The 17,405-nt window shown below is 46.0% G+C and overlaps 1 long non-coding RNA gene across 1 annotated transcript in view; it reads right to left on the minus strand.

The window, feature by feature from the left end:
• LOC115187508 (uncharacterized) overlaps positions 1–5,867 on the minus strand; it is a 20,512-nt gene extending 14,645 nt beyond the window's left edge. Inside the window, exon 1 of the long non-coding RNA XR_003876081.1 lies at positions 5,793–5,867. This is a non-coding gene — a long non-coding RNA (uncharacterized LOC115187508). The remainder of the gene's footprint in view (positions 1–5,792) is intronic.
• Between the last annotated feature and the right edge of the window lie 11,538 nt (positions 5,868–17,405).

Genomic DNA, 17,405 nt, shown 5'->3' on the forward strand with positions numbered 1-17,405 from the left:
ACATAGCGCTTGATGGTTTTTGCAACTGCACTTGAAGAAACTTTCAAAGATCTTGAAGTGTTACGGTTTGACTGACCTTCCTGTCTTAAAGTAATGATGGACTGTCATTTCTCTTTGCTTATTTGAGCTGTTCTTGCAAAAATATGGACTTGGTTTTTTACCAAATAGGGCTATCTTCTTTGTACCACCCCTACCTTGTCACAGCACAACTGATTGGCTCAAATGCATTAAGATGGAAATAATTCCACAAATTAACTTTTAACAAGGCACACCTGTTAAATGAAATGCATTCCAGGTGACTAACTCATGAAGCTGGTTGAGAGAATGCCAAGAGTGTGTAAAGCTGTCATCATGGCAAAGGGTGTCTGCTTTGAATAATCTAAAACATAAAATATATTTTGATTTGTTTAAAACTTTTTGAAATCAGTAGGTGTCCAAATTATTGACCGTTACTGTATATATTTTGACAGTCAAATTAAGAGTCAATGTTATCAATAAACATAAAGGATTAAGGCCTATTATTATAGTTGGGTGTTAAACAATTTGTGAAATTTCTTTCAAATACCATATATACTCCCAACTGGTATTATTATTGTTACAAAAATAAACAAAACAAAAAAATAAGAATCTAAAACAATAAACGGAAAACCCGCAGTACCCCCGCTGGTCCGCGGACCACAGGTTGAAAACCACTGCTCTAACCATCCAGGCTGTATCACATCCGGCCGTGATTGTGAGTCGCATAGGGCGGCGCATATTTTTGGCCGGGGTAGGACCGCCATTGTAAATAATAAATTGTTCTAAAATTAACTGACTAGACTAGTTAAATAAAAGGTTAAATAAAAATAAATACTTTAAATAAAACCAGAACATGCGGTCGAGCTCCTGTCGGGTCGAGCTCTTGTCAGTCGAGCTCCTGTCGGGTCGAGCTCCTGTCGAGTCGAGCTCCTGCCGGTCGAGCTCCTGTCGAGTCGAGCTCCTGTCGGGTCGAGCTCCTGTCGGGTCGAGCTCCTGTCGAGTCGAGCTCCTGCCGGTCGAGCTCCTGTCGGGTCGAGCTCCTGTCGGGTCGAGCTCCAGTCGAGTCAAGCTCCTGCCGGTTGAGCTCCTGTCGGGTTGAGCTCTTGTCAGTTGAGCTCCTGTCGGGTCGAGCTCCTGTCGGGTCGAGCTCCTGCCGGGTCGAGCTCCTGTCGGGTCGAGCTCCTGTCGGGTCGAGCTCCTGCCGGTCGAGCTCCTGCCGGTCGAGCTCCTGCCGGTCGAGCTCCTGCCGGGTCGAGCTCCTGTCGGGTCGAGCTCCTGCCGGGTTGAGCTCCTGCCGGTCGAGCTCCTGGCCTACTAAATGCTCAGGCATTGCATTGAATCAACCAATGGTTGCATGTCACGTCATCCGCTGGGCAGTCAGGCGTCTGATTGTTAAATCATACGATGCGATTAGCTGATATGTTAAATACCTATCCAGGCGTTGTGCCATGAGTCTAAAACGTAGTCGGGCAGGAACTCCACCATTCACAGTCGATGTGACATGTCTGTCTCGCAGTGATGACCTTTGTTTTTTTAACCTTTATTTAACTAGGCAAGTCAGTTAAGAACAAATTCTTATTTTCAATGACGCCCTATGACCTCACTAGAAGTTCACTTGGAAACCATCTTCATAATTTTCTTGATTTGTTACCTTACTTCACTTTTTATCTTTGTTTATTTTATCTTAGTTTGTTTTTATGTTTGTTTCTAGATTTCCTACCCTGCCCCCCCCCCCTCTGCCGTTTCAAACCCTCTCTCTCTCTGTATAATAAAAGCACACACACAGATCTGCATTCCACAGATGCCCCTTGTGATTGCTGAGGGAGACAGATAGATGACATCACTTTTGAAAAACAGATCTGTGCCGAGAGAGAGAGGGAACGAGAGAGAGAGAGAGAGAGAGAGAGAAACATACACATTAAAAGAGCCACTTATTTACTCCACAGCTCAGCAAAGCATCTAAACACACACACACACACCCACACACACACACACCTCAGACAACAGCTCATCAGACAGACAGACAGAGTGACAGAGTGACAGAGAGAGACAGAGTGACAGAGCGACAGATCCCCTGAGTTATGTGTTCCTCTGCTTTACCACACTCTACTAATGACCTTGTAGATCTAGCAGCTCTGTGTTCAAGCCTTTATCGCACTGTTACCGCTGAGAGAGAGAGAGAGAGAGAGAGAGAGGGGGAGGGAGGGAGGGAGGGAGGGAGGGAGGGAGGGAGGGAGGGAGGGAGGGAGGGAGGAGGGGTGCAGATCAAAAGAGACATGTCTGTAGATATTTATTTAACCAGGCAATTCAGTTAAGAACAAATTCTTATTTTCCAATGACAGCCTACCCCGGCAAAACCCTCCCTTAACCCGGATGACGCTGGGTCAATTGTGAGCTGCTCTATGGGACTCCTGATCACAGCCAATTGTGATACAGCCCGGGATTGAACCAGGGTCTGTCGTGACGCCTCAATAGCATTAAGATGCAGTGCCTTAGAACGCTGCGCCAATTTGGGAGCCCTCATACAGAGAGGGAGACAGACTGTCTGGAGGGAAGTCACAGTGGAAGGAGACCGTTGTTAGGCGATGATGATGATGATGATGACGACAAGTTCTCACACTCTCACTGGAGAATTAGACGTTCATCCATGTTCCAGTCTCACTGCAGATGTCAAAATGTATCCCATAGCTGCAGGAAGTAGGGGTGGTGAGGGTGCTGCAGGAGGTAGGGGTGGTGAGGGTGCTGCAGGAAGTAGGGGTGGTGAGGGTGCTGCAGGAGGCAGGGGGTGGTGAGGGTGCTGCAGGAAGTAGGGGGTGGTGAGGGTGCTGCAGGAGGTAGGGGTGGTGAGGATGCTGCAGGAGGTAGGGGTGGTGAGGGTGCTGCAGGAGGTAGGGGGTGGTGAGGGTGCTGCAGGAGGTAGGGGGTGGTGAGGGTGCTGCAGGAAGTAGGGGGTGGTGAGGGTGCTGCAGGAAGTAGGGGTGGTGAGGGTGCTGCAGGAAGTAGGGGGTGGTGAGGATGCTGCAGGATTTAGGGGGTGGTGAGGATGCTGCAGGATGTAGGGGTGGTGAGGATGCTGCAGGAAGTAGGGGTGGTGAGGGTGCTGCAGGAAGTAGGGGGTGGTGAGGGTGCTGCAGGATGTAGGGGGTGGTGAGGATGCTGCAGGAAGTAGAGGGTGGTGAGGGTGCTGCAGGATGTAGGGGGTGGTGAGGATGCTGCAGGAAGTAGAGGGTGGTGAGGGTGCTGCAGGAGGTAGGGGTGGTGAGGGTGCTGCAGGATGTAAGGGGTGGTGAGGGTGCTGCAGGAGGTAGGGGGTGGTGAGGGTGCTGCAAGAGGTAAGGGTGGTGAGGGTGCTGCAGGAAGTAGGGGGTGGTGAGGGTGCTGCAGGAAGTAGGGGTGCTGAGGGTGCTGCAGGAGGTAGGGGTGCTGAGGGTGCTACAGGAAGTAGGGGTGCTGAGAATGCTGCAGCACCCCCTGAGAAATCAAATATTTACACCAGATTAGTGCACTAGGCCTTTGTTACTCCTGAATGAGACAAATACTGGTCAGCAGCGCAAAGAAAATTACTCGACTTCAATCTTGAACGACCTGGCTGGATGATGATCCACGTTAACCAGATATAGACAGAACCAGAGACTAACTGGACCAGATACCATCTCTATACAGCTGACAACCTACATCAGTAACAGACATACACTAACACTGCGTCAATCCAACAGGTTGAGTTAGACACCAACTATCCCCTATAAATATAAAGAAGTATGTGGACACCCCTTTAAATGTGCGGATTCGGCTACTTCAGCCAAACCCGTTTCTGACAGGTGTATAAAAATCGTGCTCACAGCCATGCAATCTCCATAGACAAACATTGGCAGTAGGATGGCCCGTACTGAAGAGCTCAGTGACTTTCAACGTGGGACCGTCATAGGATTCAACCATTCCAACAAGTCAGTTTGTCAATCTTCTGCCCTGCTAGAGCTGCCTCGGCCCAAATGCAAGTGCTATTATTGTAAAGTGGAAACGTCTAGGAGCAACAACGGCTCAGCCACAAAGTGGTAGGCAACACAAGCTCACAGAATGGGGCCGCCGAGTGCTGAAGTGCGCTACACTCATTTTCGAGTTCAGAACTGCCTCTGGAACTTGGAACAAAAACTGTTCGTTGGGAGCTTCATGAAATGGGTTTCCATGGCTGAGCAGATGCACACAAGCCTAAGATCACCATATGTAATGCCAAGCATCGGCTGGAGTGGTGTAAAACTCGCCGCCATTTGACTCTGGAGCAGTGGAAAAGCGTTCTCTGGAGTGATGAATCACGCTTCACCATCTGACAGTCTAACGGACAAATCTGGGTTTGGCAGAAGCCGGAGAACGCTCCCTGCGCCAATGCATAGTGCCAACTGTCAAGTTTGGTGGAGGAATAATGGTCAGGGGATGTTTTTCGTGGTTCCGGCTAGGCCCCTTAGTTCCAGTGAAGGGAAATCTTAACGCTACAGAATACAATGACATTCCAGACTATTCTGTGCTTCCAACTTCGTGGCAACAGTTTGGGGAATGCCCTTTCCTGTTTCAGCATGACAATGCCCCCATGAACAAACCGAGGTCCATACAGAAATGGTTTGTCGAGATGGGTGTGGAAGAACTTAACTGGCCTGCACAGAGCCCTGACCTCAACCCAATCAAACACCTTTGGGATGAATTGGAACACCGACTGCCAGCCAGGCCTAATTGCCCAGCATCAGTGCCCGACCTCACTAATGCTCTTGTGACTGAATGGAAGCAAGTCTACACAGCAATGTTCCAACATCTAGTGGAAAGCCTTCCCAGAAGAGAGGAGGCTGTTATAGCAGCAAAGGGGGGACCAACTCCATATTAATGCCCATTGTTTTGGAATGAGATGTTCGACGAGCAGGTGTCCACATACTTTTGGCCATGTAGTGTATCACCTACATTTCAATCCCTCAATCAGTCCATAGAAATACACAAAACACAACCCCCACCACACTTGGTTTGTCAGACTGTAGCATGGTTACCGTTACCGTGGGTAACGTGGGAGTTTAATACTTTTCTTTGAACAGCAGGAGTCATCTCATTATGCAGGGCAGTGTCGCGTCTTTATGGGTATGTGAGTCTGTGTTCATGCCTGTGCCTGTGTGTGTGTGTGTGTGTACATACATATGTAGGATCTTCATTTGAACATTTGAACGTTTAGTCCATAATGTTGCTTGATTGGTGGTTAATGTTATTGTCTGGCCAAAAGTAGGCTACATGAAAAGTACAAAGTGTTTTCAGTGTATTTATGTAAAACATGAGGCTCGTCTGCAGTGCAGGAAAATTCTCAGCAACAAAAGAGTGATCCAATTAAGATCCTGTGTGTGTGTGTGTGTGTGTGTGTGTGTGTGTGTGTGAGAAGAGAGCAGGCTGCTGGGGAGAATGTCTACGGTGCGTGTGGTTTAACTAACGTACAGAACATTAATAAACAGTAAAGCCATCCACAGTCTCCTCAACTCTTTTCCACATTGCAAACGGTCCCACATCAAATGACTGCACTGAAACTGTCTGACTAACTAAATGCACACACTCACACACAGACAGACACAAAAACACACACACACACACACACAAACACACAACAGAGTGAAAGTTTTCCCCAATCAATAAAATCAACCTGAGACTCCGTAAATACAAGCAGTATTGTCTCGAGTATAGAGCTCTCTCTCTCTACACACACACACCACACACACACACACCCTTGGTAAACGGTAACTGTATTCACTTACTGTGCCTCAACGTGGACTCCTCTGACTGCTACTGAGCGGAGAATAGAAAGTGAAAACCTCATGCTTGCTTTGCGGTGCTTCTCTCCCTCCCTCCCTCCTCTCGCTCACTTTCACTCCTGCCTCTTCTCTCTCCCTCCCTCTCTTGTGTGTCTCTCTCTCTCTCTCTCTCTCTCTCTCTGTGAAACACCCTTCTCCATATAAGGAATTACAGCTAAACATGTAGATGCAGCTAGCTCAGTTCACCTATCACAGCACGTGCTTCCACCGTATGCAAAACAGAAAGAGACAAAGGGAATAGAAGGAGGAATAGAGGAGAGAGAGAAAGAGGGAGGGAGAGAGACAGGGTAAGAGAGAGGTAGCCAACTCAACCGAACTTCTGCCGTCAACAAAAGAGCACCCTGATTTTGTCCTGTGTGTTCCTGTGTTTGTGTGTTAATACATTCAGACAGTCAGACAGTGTCCATAGACAGTTAATTAACCTGTACCAGATGAGGCTCTTCAGAGGAGGAAGGGGAGGACTATCCTCAGTGAATTTCATAGAAAAAAAGTGACATATTAACAAAGTAAAACTATACTAAATATATTCAAGTCACCAAATAATTGATTAAAACACACTGTTTTGTAATGAAGGTCTACAGTATCCTCAACAGCACTCTGTAGGGTAGCACAATGGTGTAGCCAGAGGACAGCTAGCTTCCATCCTCCTCTGGGTACATTGACTTCAATACAAAACCTACGAGGCTCATGCTTCTCGCCCCCTTACATAGACTTACACAGTAATTATGACAACTTCCGGATGACGTCCTCCAACCTATCAGATCTCTTACAGCATGAACTGACATGTTGTCCACCCAATCAAAGGATCAGAGAATGAATCTTGTACTGAAAGCATAAACTACAACTAGCTAGCACTCCAGTGCATAAAATGTAGTGTGTAGTTGACTCAAAGAGAGAGAAAGACAATAGTTGAACATTGTTGAACAAATTAATGAATTTAAAAAGGAAGGAAAAGCAAGACCGAGAGGGTGAAAGAGAGAGAGAAATATTTAGTTGTATTTGTTTCACTTTCACTTAGCGAATGCAGATAGCTAGATTAGCCTACTGAAACACCCAGGCTCAAACAGAGAGGGATGCTATGTTAGCTTGCTTGGCTATCTAACACTGGAACTTGTCCAAGTCAAGGTAAGTTGCTTGCTCTACTGCATTATTGTAGTGGTATTACTAACACATTAGTTCTAGTACCTATTTGTCCCTAGAATTTCTAAGCAAACAGCTGGAGGCAGGACTTTCTCCTATAGAGCAACGTTTTTATGGAATGGTCTGCCTACCCATGTGAAAGACGCAGACTCGGTCTTGACTTTTAAGTCTTCACTGAAGACTCATCTCTTCAGTAGGTGTTATGATTAACCTGTTATGGATAGGGGGCAGTATTTTCACGGCCGGATAAAAAACATACCCGATTTAATCTGATTATTACTCCTGCCCAGAAACTAGAATATGCATATAATTATTAGCTTTGGATAGAAAACACTCCAAAGTTTCTAAAACTGTTTGAATGGTGTCTGTGAGTATAACAGAACTCATTTGGCAGGCAAAAACCTGAGAAGATTCTGTACAGGAAGTGCCCTCTCTGACCATTTCTTGGCCTTCTACACTCTCATTATTGAAAACTGAGGATCTCTGCTGTAACGTGACACTTCCTACGGCTCCCATAGGCTCTCAGAAGGCGGCAGAACGGGGAATGATGACTCTGCAGGCCATGGCTGAAAAACAGTAGCGCATTTGGTAAGTGGTCGATCTGAGAACAATGAGACTGGGGGCGCGTGCACGAGCCGACACCATGTTTTATTTTTTCGTCTTTGAACGAAAACAGGGTTTCCCGGTCTGAATATTATCGCTTTTTTACGAGAAAAATCGCATAAAAATTGATTTTAAACAGCGTTTGACATGCTTCGAAGTACGGTAATGGAATATTTTGAATTTTTTTGTCAAGAAACGCGCCGGGCGCGTCACCCTTCTTTACCCTTCGGTTAGTGTCTTGAACGCACGAACAAAACGCCGCTATTTGGATATAACTATGGATTATTTGGAACCAAACCAACATTTGTTATTGAAGTAGAAGTCCTGGGAGTGCATTCTGACGAAGAACAGCAAAGGTAATACAATTTTTCTTATAGTAAATCAGAGTTTGGTGAGTACCACACTTGGTGGGTGTCAAAATAGCTAGCCATGATGGCCAGGCTATCTACTCAGAATATTGCAAAATGTGCTTTCACCGAAAAGCTATTTTAAAATCGGACATAGCGATTGCATAAAGGAGTTCTGTATCTATAATTCTTAAAATAATTGTTATGTTTTTTTGTGAACGTTTATCGTGAGTAATTTAGTAAATTCACCGGAAGTGTTCGGTGGGAATGCTAGTTCTGAATGTCACATGCTAATGTAAAAAAAGCTGGTTTTTGATATAAATATGAACTTGATTGAACAAAACATGCATGTATTGTATAACATAATGTCCTAGGAGTGTCATCTGATGAAGATCATCAAAGGTTAGTGCTGCATTTAGCTGTGGTTTTGTTTTTTGTGACATTATATGCTAGCTTGAAAAATGGGTGTCTGATTATTTCTGGCTGGGTACTCTGCTGACATAATCTAATGTTTTGCTTTCGCTGTAAAGCCTTTTTGAAATCGGACAGTGTGTTTAGATAAAGGAGAGTCTTGTCTTTAAAATGGTGTAAAATAGTCATATGTTTGAAAAATGGACGTTTTTGGATTTTTGAGGAATTTGTAATTCGCGCCACGCCTATCATTGGATATTGGAGCAGGTGTTCCGCTAGCGGAACGTCTAGATGTAAGAGGTTAACTTAAGTGTAGTCTGGCCCAGGGGTAGGGAGATGAACGGCAAGACACTGGAGTGACGAGCCGCCGTTGCTGTCTCTGGCTGGCCAGCTCCCCTCTCTGCACTGGGATTCTCAGTCACTGTCTTACTAGTGCTCTTCCATGCCATCCCTAGGAGGGGTACATCACTTAGGGTAGCAGCTGGTCCCAATTTTTTCCGTCAGCCTCCATCACCTTCTTTATCATCTGCTTCAGGGTTTGATTGAATCTTTCCACCAATCCATCGGTCTGAGGGTGATACACTGAGGTGCGCAACTGGGTAATTATCATTAGCTTGCATAGATCCTTCATGATTCGTGACATGAACGGGGTACCCTGGTTGGTCAATATCTCATCGGGAATGCCTACTCAGGAGAACAGCATGACCAATTCACGAGCGATACCCTTGGTGGCCATGGTACACAGGGGAATGGCTTCCAGATACCTGGTGGCATAATCCAAAATCACCATGTATTGGTGCCCTCTGTTGCTCTTTGTTAGAGGTCCCACCTGGTCCATTGCAATCATGCTGAAAGGAACTTAATTAAATAATGGGTAAGGGAATTTAAGGGACTGCGGAAATGGGGTTTTGGAGCCACTTGCTGGCACTCAGGGCAACTGCAGCTGTATTCTTCCACTGATTTCTTCACCCCTGGGTAGGAAAATCGTGCCTTGATTCAGTCTAAGGTCTTTTCCACCCCTAGGTGAGCCCCAAGAAGGTGAGAGTGCACCAACTGCAGGACAGATGGTACAAATGGATGGGCACCAACAACAACTCCAGACATTCGTCATTCTTCTTCACGACCTGATACAGCAACTTATTTTTTATAGAGAAAAGGCGGTTGGTTATTCGTCTTACCCCCTCCACGGGCTTTCCATCCACTATAGTCACCTGCTGGAGAGCGCTGGCCAAGTTGGGAAAATCCAGTTGGGCCGTGCTGAACCGGCCAGTTAGAGAGGCTGGCTTTGGTGCCACCTCATGGTCCATTGGGAACTTGTCTTCCAGACTTGCCACTTCTCCCTCCAGTCTGGCTTCAGAGTCCCACCTCCAGGTTGATGCCTGTAGGTCTACTTCCTGGAATCCACACATCCAGACATCCCTCCTTCTGGTGTCCCTCCCACCTCTCTGACTTCCTCCTCCCTTCTGGTTCCTTCGGTTCCCCACATCTCCAGACATACTGGTCCAGAGTTGGCGGAACATAGAGAAATACCGTTCGATCAGGACTGGCACAAGCCGGTTTGGGACGACTCCCACTCGTCCCGTTGGTTGTCCCTTTGTGGTCTGTAGGTGGAGGAGTGTGGTAGGGTAGTCCTTGGTCTCACCATGTATGCATGTAATGGCCATGGTGACAGTCAGGTTTGGGGACTGGGCAAAGTCACGTTGGATCAAGGTCACCATACTCCCGGAGTCCAAAAGGGCTGTGGTGTCCATTCCGTTGGCTCTTTACCGGGTGACAGGGGAAGAACCAGCTCACCACACTCGTAGCACTTCCTGCTGTCCAGGTTCAGGAAGGGGCCTCGTCTCGGGGAGCTGGCTGTCGGTGTCCCCCCCATCCTTCGCTGGTGTCCCGGCCTGGTCCTCCTTCCTTTTCTGCTCCTTTGGGCGAGTGGAGGGTTTCGCCTTCCATGGTTGTCCGCTGTGACCTCCAAAGCCACCTGTTGTCCTTCCACCAGCTGTAAGATCATGGAATCTTTGTGCCTTGCTAATCAAGGTGTAGTCATAGGATTTCCTTTTTCACCACCTCGTTATGCATCACCTGGTCAGCCGTCAGATCCTGATTGGTCTTCTGTACTGTGCCTGACAGGAAGGGTGCTAGCAGGCTGGCCCATTGTTCATGGGGCCATTTCTCCCTAGCCACCGTCCTTTCGAAGGTAAGCCACGATGTCGTCAGCCTCTGTCAGCTTCCGTAAAAACCTACTGGGTTTTGGACGAGAGACTGTTGCACCTGCCGCTATGCTGGCCTGAGCGGCTGTCAGCTGGCTGAGTTGAGCTCGCATGAGAGCGGTCTGCCGTCGCTGTTCCTCCAGCAAATCCCGCTGCAAAGCCTGCTGTGCTATGTTCACCTCCACCAGCTGTCTCACCAATGCTTCCACTGTGCTTTGTGTTTGTTTAGTTATTGAACTTGGTGTGGTTTGCCCGCATTCTCCACCATATGTAGTAAGATCAAGGGTGTGGGGTTTCCACGTCACCAAGTTCAATAACAAAACAGGCACCAGTAGCACAAATAGAATGCAAAGGGGAAGTTTATTAGTGATTTCCGTACACGGGGAAAGAAAGGGGAATTCACCAACCACCTCACAGTCCACAAGCCGTTCACTTTGCCCATTCCATTTTCCAGGGGTAATCCTCACACTCGGGTCCTCAGCCAATCCGGTCCTGTACACAAGGGGGTTAGTCCGACAGTCCAGGTCACAATGTGTAATCTCACAGATAGTATGATCTCTTCTCCCACTCTTCATAACGCTCTTGGTTCTCTCCTACTCTGCCCCATTGTTCAGGCTGCTTCCCCCTTTTATACCCAAACACTCCCTGGCTTAATGAGTTACAGTCTTTCCTCGTTGTAGCAGGAAGTCCTTATAAGGCCCGGGAGAGGGGAGCCAACGGACTGCCATATATCTCCCCTCAATCACCACTCCCCACACCTCTCCCTGCCGGCTGCCAGAATGCTCATTGCTTGCTCTTTGGGGTTATAGGCTGTGTTTCTGTAAAGCACTTTGTGACATCTGCTGATGTAAAAAGGGGCTTTATAAATACATTTGACTGATATGGTGAATATGACATTAGCTAATATGGTGACAACGCTGTGTGTAGCGGTTAGAGGTTATGATATGAAGGTTTGGTTTGGATTATTATTTTTTGCCTGTTCACAGACAGCTGATGTGGTGTTCACTGAAGCCCACAAGCGAAGGGAAAAGGTGAGAGGAGGAGAGCGCCTAGATGTGAGAAGAAAATTCTGCAACGAGCAAAAGGATCATGCTGTTTGTATGTGGCTGTTATGAAAGTGAACTAACTTTGTTTGTGTTTAATCATGGGTGTATTCATTCCGCTGATTCTGTTGAAAAACATTTCTTAAACGAAAGCGAACGGAACAAAAACGGAGATAAACATACCTGAATTTGTCCAATAGAAAATATATTTTGCAACTGTTATGACTAATGATTCCACCCTAGATCAGATAGAAGAGTGTGCAAGGCGGTATTGAATGCATCACTGTGTGTCACCTTGATTAGTAAACATTTTCTCTTGACCTGTGCGCCTACGTCTAAACATTCATATGCTAGGTTGTAGCAACTTCGTGATGGGTACAGGATGTTAGTATCATGTCAATGTCAATGTCATGTAGTAGACTAAACCTATCAATGTTACATTGAACTGGGTGAATGGAATATGTATGACAGTCATCCAATATGCTGTAATAGAAATAAGGCCATGCTCATAAAACAAAAAATCATCCTCCCTCATCTTAAATGTCAGTGACCCCGACTGGCCTGTACCTGTATCTCCCCCTCTCTCCATCTCCCCCTCTGTCCCCCTTCCCCTCTCTCTCCTCTTTCACCATCTGTACATGCAGGCAGTACCTGTATCTCCCCCTCTCTCCATCTCCCCCTCTCCCCCCCTTCCCCTCTCTCTCCTCTTTCACCATCATTACATGCAGGCAGTACCTGTATCTCCCCCTACTCTATTTATCTCTTTCTATTTCTCTCTCTCTCTTTTAGATGTAGATATTGAAAATCACAAACTAAAACTGTTAGATTCTGCAGTGAGCACAAACACACGCACTGACAAAAGTAGCCTTACCTCAATTTGTTCACGCACACATGCCCACACACACAACACACATGCCCACACACACATGCCCACACACATACAACACACAGGCACAGGCATGCACACAGACTCGCTCGTCACTCACAGACCACATCCCCAAAGCAGGAAGACCTCCCTACAGCACGAGAGAGAGAGAGAGAGACAGAGAGAGACAGAGAGAGAGAGAGAGAGAGAGAGAGAGAGAGAGAGAGAGAGAGAGAGAGAGAGAGAGGAGCTCAAACTAAAATAGAGAGAATAAAGGATATAAACTTACCAGAGAGAAGGGAACCAGAGTGAGGGGAACCAGAGAGAAGGGAACCAGAGAGAAGGGAACCAGAGACAAGGGAACCAGAGACAAGGGAACCAGAGAGAAGGGAACCAGAGAGAAGGGAACCAGAGAGAGGGGAGTGAAGAAAACAGGGAGGAGCAGGGAAAAGAAAGAGCATGAGAACAGTGAGTGCTAAAAATAAAATAGGAGTACACTGCCAGAAATGTTTTCTGCTTTCTGTCCGAGTTTCTTCTGGACCAGATGATGTGTCAGTTTTATACAATCGATGGAGTTAAAACACATGCCTATTGACGTCCCTCTGTTCAGGGGTTGGGTAACCCTTTCTCAGCTCTAGGCGTATACCATCCTCAACACAATGAAACAAGGAGAAAATGAGGAGAGAGAGGAGAGAGAGACAGAGAGAGAGAGACAGAGAGAGAGAAAGCGAGAAAGAGAGAGAGAGAAAGCGAGAGAGAGAGAGAGAGAGAGAGAGAATACCCAACCAAATCATTAGAAAAGTATATCATAATTCAAATCAAATCAAATGTTATTTGTCACATGCGCCGAATACAACAGGTGTAGACCTTACAGTGAAATGTTTACTTACAAGGCCTTAACTGACAATGCAGTTTTAAGAAAATACCCCCCAAAAAATATGAAATTGAAATAACAAATAATTAAAGACCAGCAGTAAAATAACAATAGCGAGACTATATACAGGGGGTACCTGTTGGGGTCTGTACGTACAGTCACTATGGGGACGACGTCATCGATGCACTTATTGATGAAGCCAGTGACTGATGTGGTGTACTATGCAATGCCATCAGAAGAATCCCGGAACATATAACAGTCTGTGCTAGCAAAACAGTCCTGTAGCTTAGCATCTGCTTCATCTAAACACTTTTTTATAGACCGAGTCACTGGTACTTCCTGCTTTAATTTCTGCTTGTAAGCAGGAATCAGGAGGACAGAATAAGGGTCATATTTGCCAAATGGAGGGCAGTGGAGAGCATTGTACGCACCTTTGTGTGTGGAGTAAATGTGGTCTCGAGTTTTTCCGTCTGGTTGCACATTTAACATGCTGATAGAAATTAGATAAAACAGATTTAAGTTTCCCTGCATTAAAGTCCCCCGCCACTAGGAGTGCTGCCTCCTAATGAGCGTTTTCCTGTTTGCTTATGGCAGTATACATCTCATTGAGTGCGGTCTTAGTGCCAGCACCGGTATGTGGTGGTATGTAGACAGCTACGAAAAATACAGATGAAAACTCTCTAGGCAGATAGTGTAGTCTACAGCTTATCATGAGATACTCTACCTCAGGCAAGCAAAACCTTGAGACTTCCTTCGATATTGTGCACCAGCTGTTGTTTACAAATATACATAGACATTTTAATGTCGTCGTTCAGCCACTACTCTGTGAAAGATATTACAGTTTTTAATGTCATCATTCAGCCACTACTCTGTGAAAGATATTACAGTTTTTAATGTTGTCGTTCAGCCACTACTCGGTGAAAGATATGACAGTTTTTAATGTTGTCGTTCAGCCACTACTCGGTGAAAGATATTACAGTTTTTAATGTCGTCGTTCAGCCACTACTCGGTGAAAGATATTACAGTTTTTAATGGTGTCGTTCTGCCACTACTCGGTGAAAGATATTACAGTTTTTAGTGTCGTCGTTCAGCCACTACTCGGTGAAAGATATTACAGTTTTTAATGTCGTCGTTCAGCCACTACTTGGTGAAAGATATTACAGTTTTTAATGTCATCGTTCAGCCACTACTCGGTGAAAGATATTACAGTTTTTAATGTCGTCGTTCAGCCACTACTCGGTAAAAGATATTACAGTTTTTAATGTCGTCGTTCAGCCACTACTCGGTGAAAGATATTACAGTTTTTAATGTCATCGTTCAGCCACTACTCGGTGAAAGATATTACAGTTTTTAATGTCCAGTTGGTAGGATATACGTGCGTTTAGTTCATCCCATTTTATTTCCCAGCGATTGAATATTGGCTAACAGTACGGAATGCAAAGGCAGATTAGCCCTTGTCGCCTGATCCTCACAAAGCACCCGATCTCCTCCCGCGAAATCTTTGTCTCTTTCTCCTGCTAATGACGGGGATGAGGGCCTGTTTGGGTGTCTGGAGTAAATCCCTCTCGTCTGACTATTTAAAGAAAAATTATTTGTCCAATTCAAGGTGAGTAATCGCTGTTCGTATGTCCAGAAGCTATTTTAGGTCATAAGAGATGGTAGCAGCAACATTATGTTCAAAATAATTGACAAACAATGCGAAAAAACTAACAAAATAGCATGGTTATTTTTCCTTTTGTACTTTAACTATTTGCACATAATATGACATTTGAAATGTCTTCATTCTTTTGAAACTTCTGTGAGTGTAATGTTTACTGTTCATTTTTGTATTGTTTATTTCACTTTTGTTTATTATCTATTTCACTTGCTTTGGCAAGGTAAACATATGTTTCCCATGCCAATAAAGCCCTTAAATTGAAATTAAATTAATTGACAGAGAGTGAGACAGAGCAAGGGAGAAAGAAAGGGAGAAAGTGAGAGAGAGAGAGTGAAAGCAAGTGAGAGAGAGAGTTTGAGTTTTAAATAATCTTTATTGGGGTCTGGGAACCCACAACACAATAAAAACTCATACAAAACCATAGTTACACATCAATTAAAAACACAGCACCAATTCCTCCTCCACTGTAACTAAACACAACAGCCTCTGAATACCCCATATACTCATAAACAGATCAATATTGTTGACCAGTTTATAATAGGCAAACTCAACCCTCAGTCTCGCTGCCAACATTCCCTCCAGCATTCCCACCACATCTACAGACCCCTGTCCTCGAATACTGTTCTTTCGGGTCTTCCATATTGCTAATTTAGCTGCCCCTAACACAAAATTAAGCAAACTAATTACACCACTTCGACTAAACCTGTACTTTAGCCCAAATATAAACAGTTGGGAAGAGAAAACCTCTCCCAAAGCTGAGAATCATCCCGACCAACCTGGGACACTGTAAAAACAGATGTGCCAGAGTTTCAGACTCTGGCACAGAATGAACACCCTTCCCCAACTGTTGGATCCAGGTGTACCAGATGCATATAGATGGCTATAGCTCCATGTATTATCCTCCATTGGAGGTCAGCTGTCCTCTTTTCAATAGGCAGTTTGAATAAAGACCGCCAACAGCCTTTTGGGGATGCACCTGGACCAAACACACCCGCCCACCTCGTCGAGTTTACCCCTTCGAGGGAAGAGGCACAGGACACTTTTACACAGATTTTGTACAGGGCCTTCTTTCCCACCTCCTTTAACTCCCCCAGCTCTGGGGTATCGAATGAAAGCAGCATCCCCACGTCCTCCTCGAATGACCCCGCCGCAGCACTAACAATCAGTGCAGGGAACACATTATCCAGACCCTCCGTCCACCGATCAGAATTGGAAGTGTCAGTCACATACTGCAGATGAAGTCTGCAGTATGTGGCAAGGAATTACAGACCTCAGCGACAACCTTCCTCAGTAGGCGAGATGATCGGATCCCCGCTCTTTCTCCCAGCTCCTCCAACGATCTGCTCCTGCTCCGCATCAGATGACCCAGCTTGGTACACCCCACACCTAACAGGCATGAACGTAGGCTTGCTGAACCCAGAGTACGGGACTGGATGGCAGTGTTGTAAAAAAAGAGTCTCTTCAAAAAGTCACATCCCTGGTGGCATGCCGGCCTTACGGGACTTGACAAGAACTCTCCAAGCCTGCATAACAGACTCATAAAATGGAGTCAGGCCAGACAAATCACCTCCCTCCAGCTTTAAGAGGAAAAGGTGCTTGTCTAAGCCCAAACAGCCCACTCTCCTCATCACTGTGTAGGCTGTGTCGACCCAGCAAGAACCATCACTGTACAACAGTCTCTGGGCTGCTATAACTGTCTCTGTACACCAGTCTCTGTGCTGCTTGAAGCCGGAAAGCCATAATCCTGGAAGAAATATCCACCAGGCCTTGCCCACCCTCGTGTAGTGGCAGGTACAGGGCTGCAGCTTTAATTCAGTGTTGTCCAGACCAGAATAAATTGACAAGGGTCTTCTGAAGCACTTGAATCAGACCCCCCGGTGGCTGTAAAATCATTAGTCTGTGCCACAGGGTAGAGGCAGCAAGATTATTCGCTACCAGTACCCTTCCCCTATAAAACAGCTGGGGTAGCACCCATTTCTACCTTGCCAGTCTGGCACACACTTTCTCCACTACACCCTCGCAGTTCTTTTTCTGAAATACATCAGAGCCTAGAAAAAAAAGTCTTCATCCCATCTCTGCCCCACTGAAGCCCCCCTGGTAATCGTGGAGTGGACCCCATCTGAAGCTGACCTGCCCACAGCGCTTCACTCTTTCCCCAATTGACTCTAGCTGAGGAGGCCCCCTCATACACCTTTAGAGCGTTTGAGAGAACCTTAACATCCTCAGCCCCTATAATAAAAACTGTCACGTCATCTGCATACGCAGACAGTGCTATCATGGGACCCTTCATTACTCCTGGCACAGAGAAACTAGTAAGCCTCGCTCTTAAAAAATAAAGCATTGGTTCAATTGCCAGACAATATAACTGCCCTGAAATTGGGCATCCCTGCCTGATGCCCCTTTTGACAGTGA

This window comes from Salmo trutta, unplaced genomic scaffold, assembly GCF_901001165.1.
Source record: "Salmo trutta unplaced genomic scaffold, fSalTru1.1, whole genome shotgun sequence".
Taxonomy (NCBI): domain Eukaryota; kingdom Metazoa; phylum Chordata; class Actinopteri; order Salmoniformes; family Salmonidae; genus Salmo; species Salmo trutta.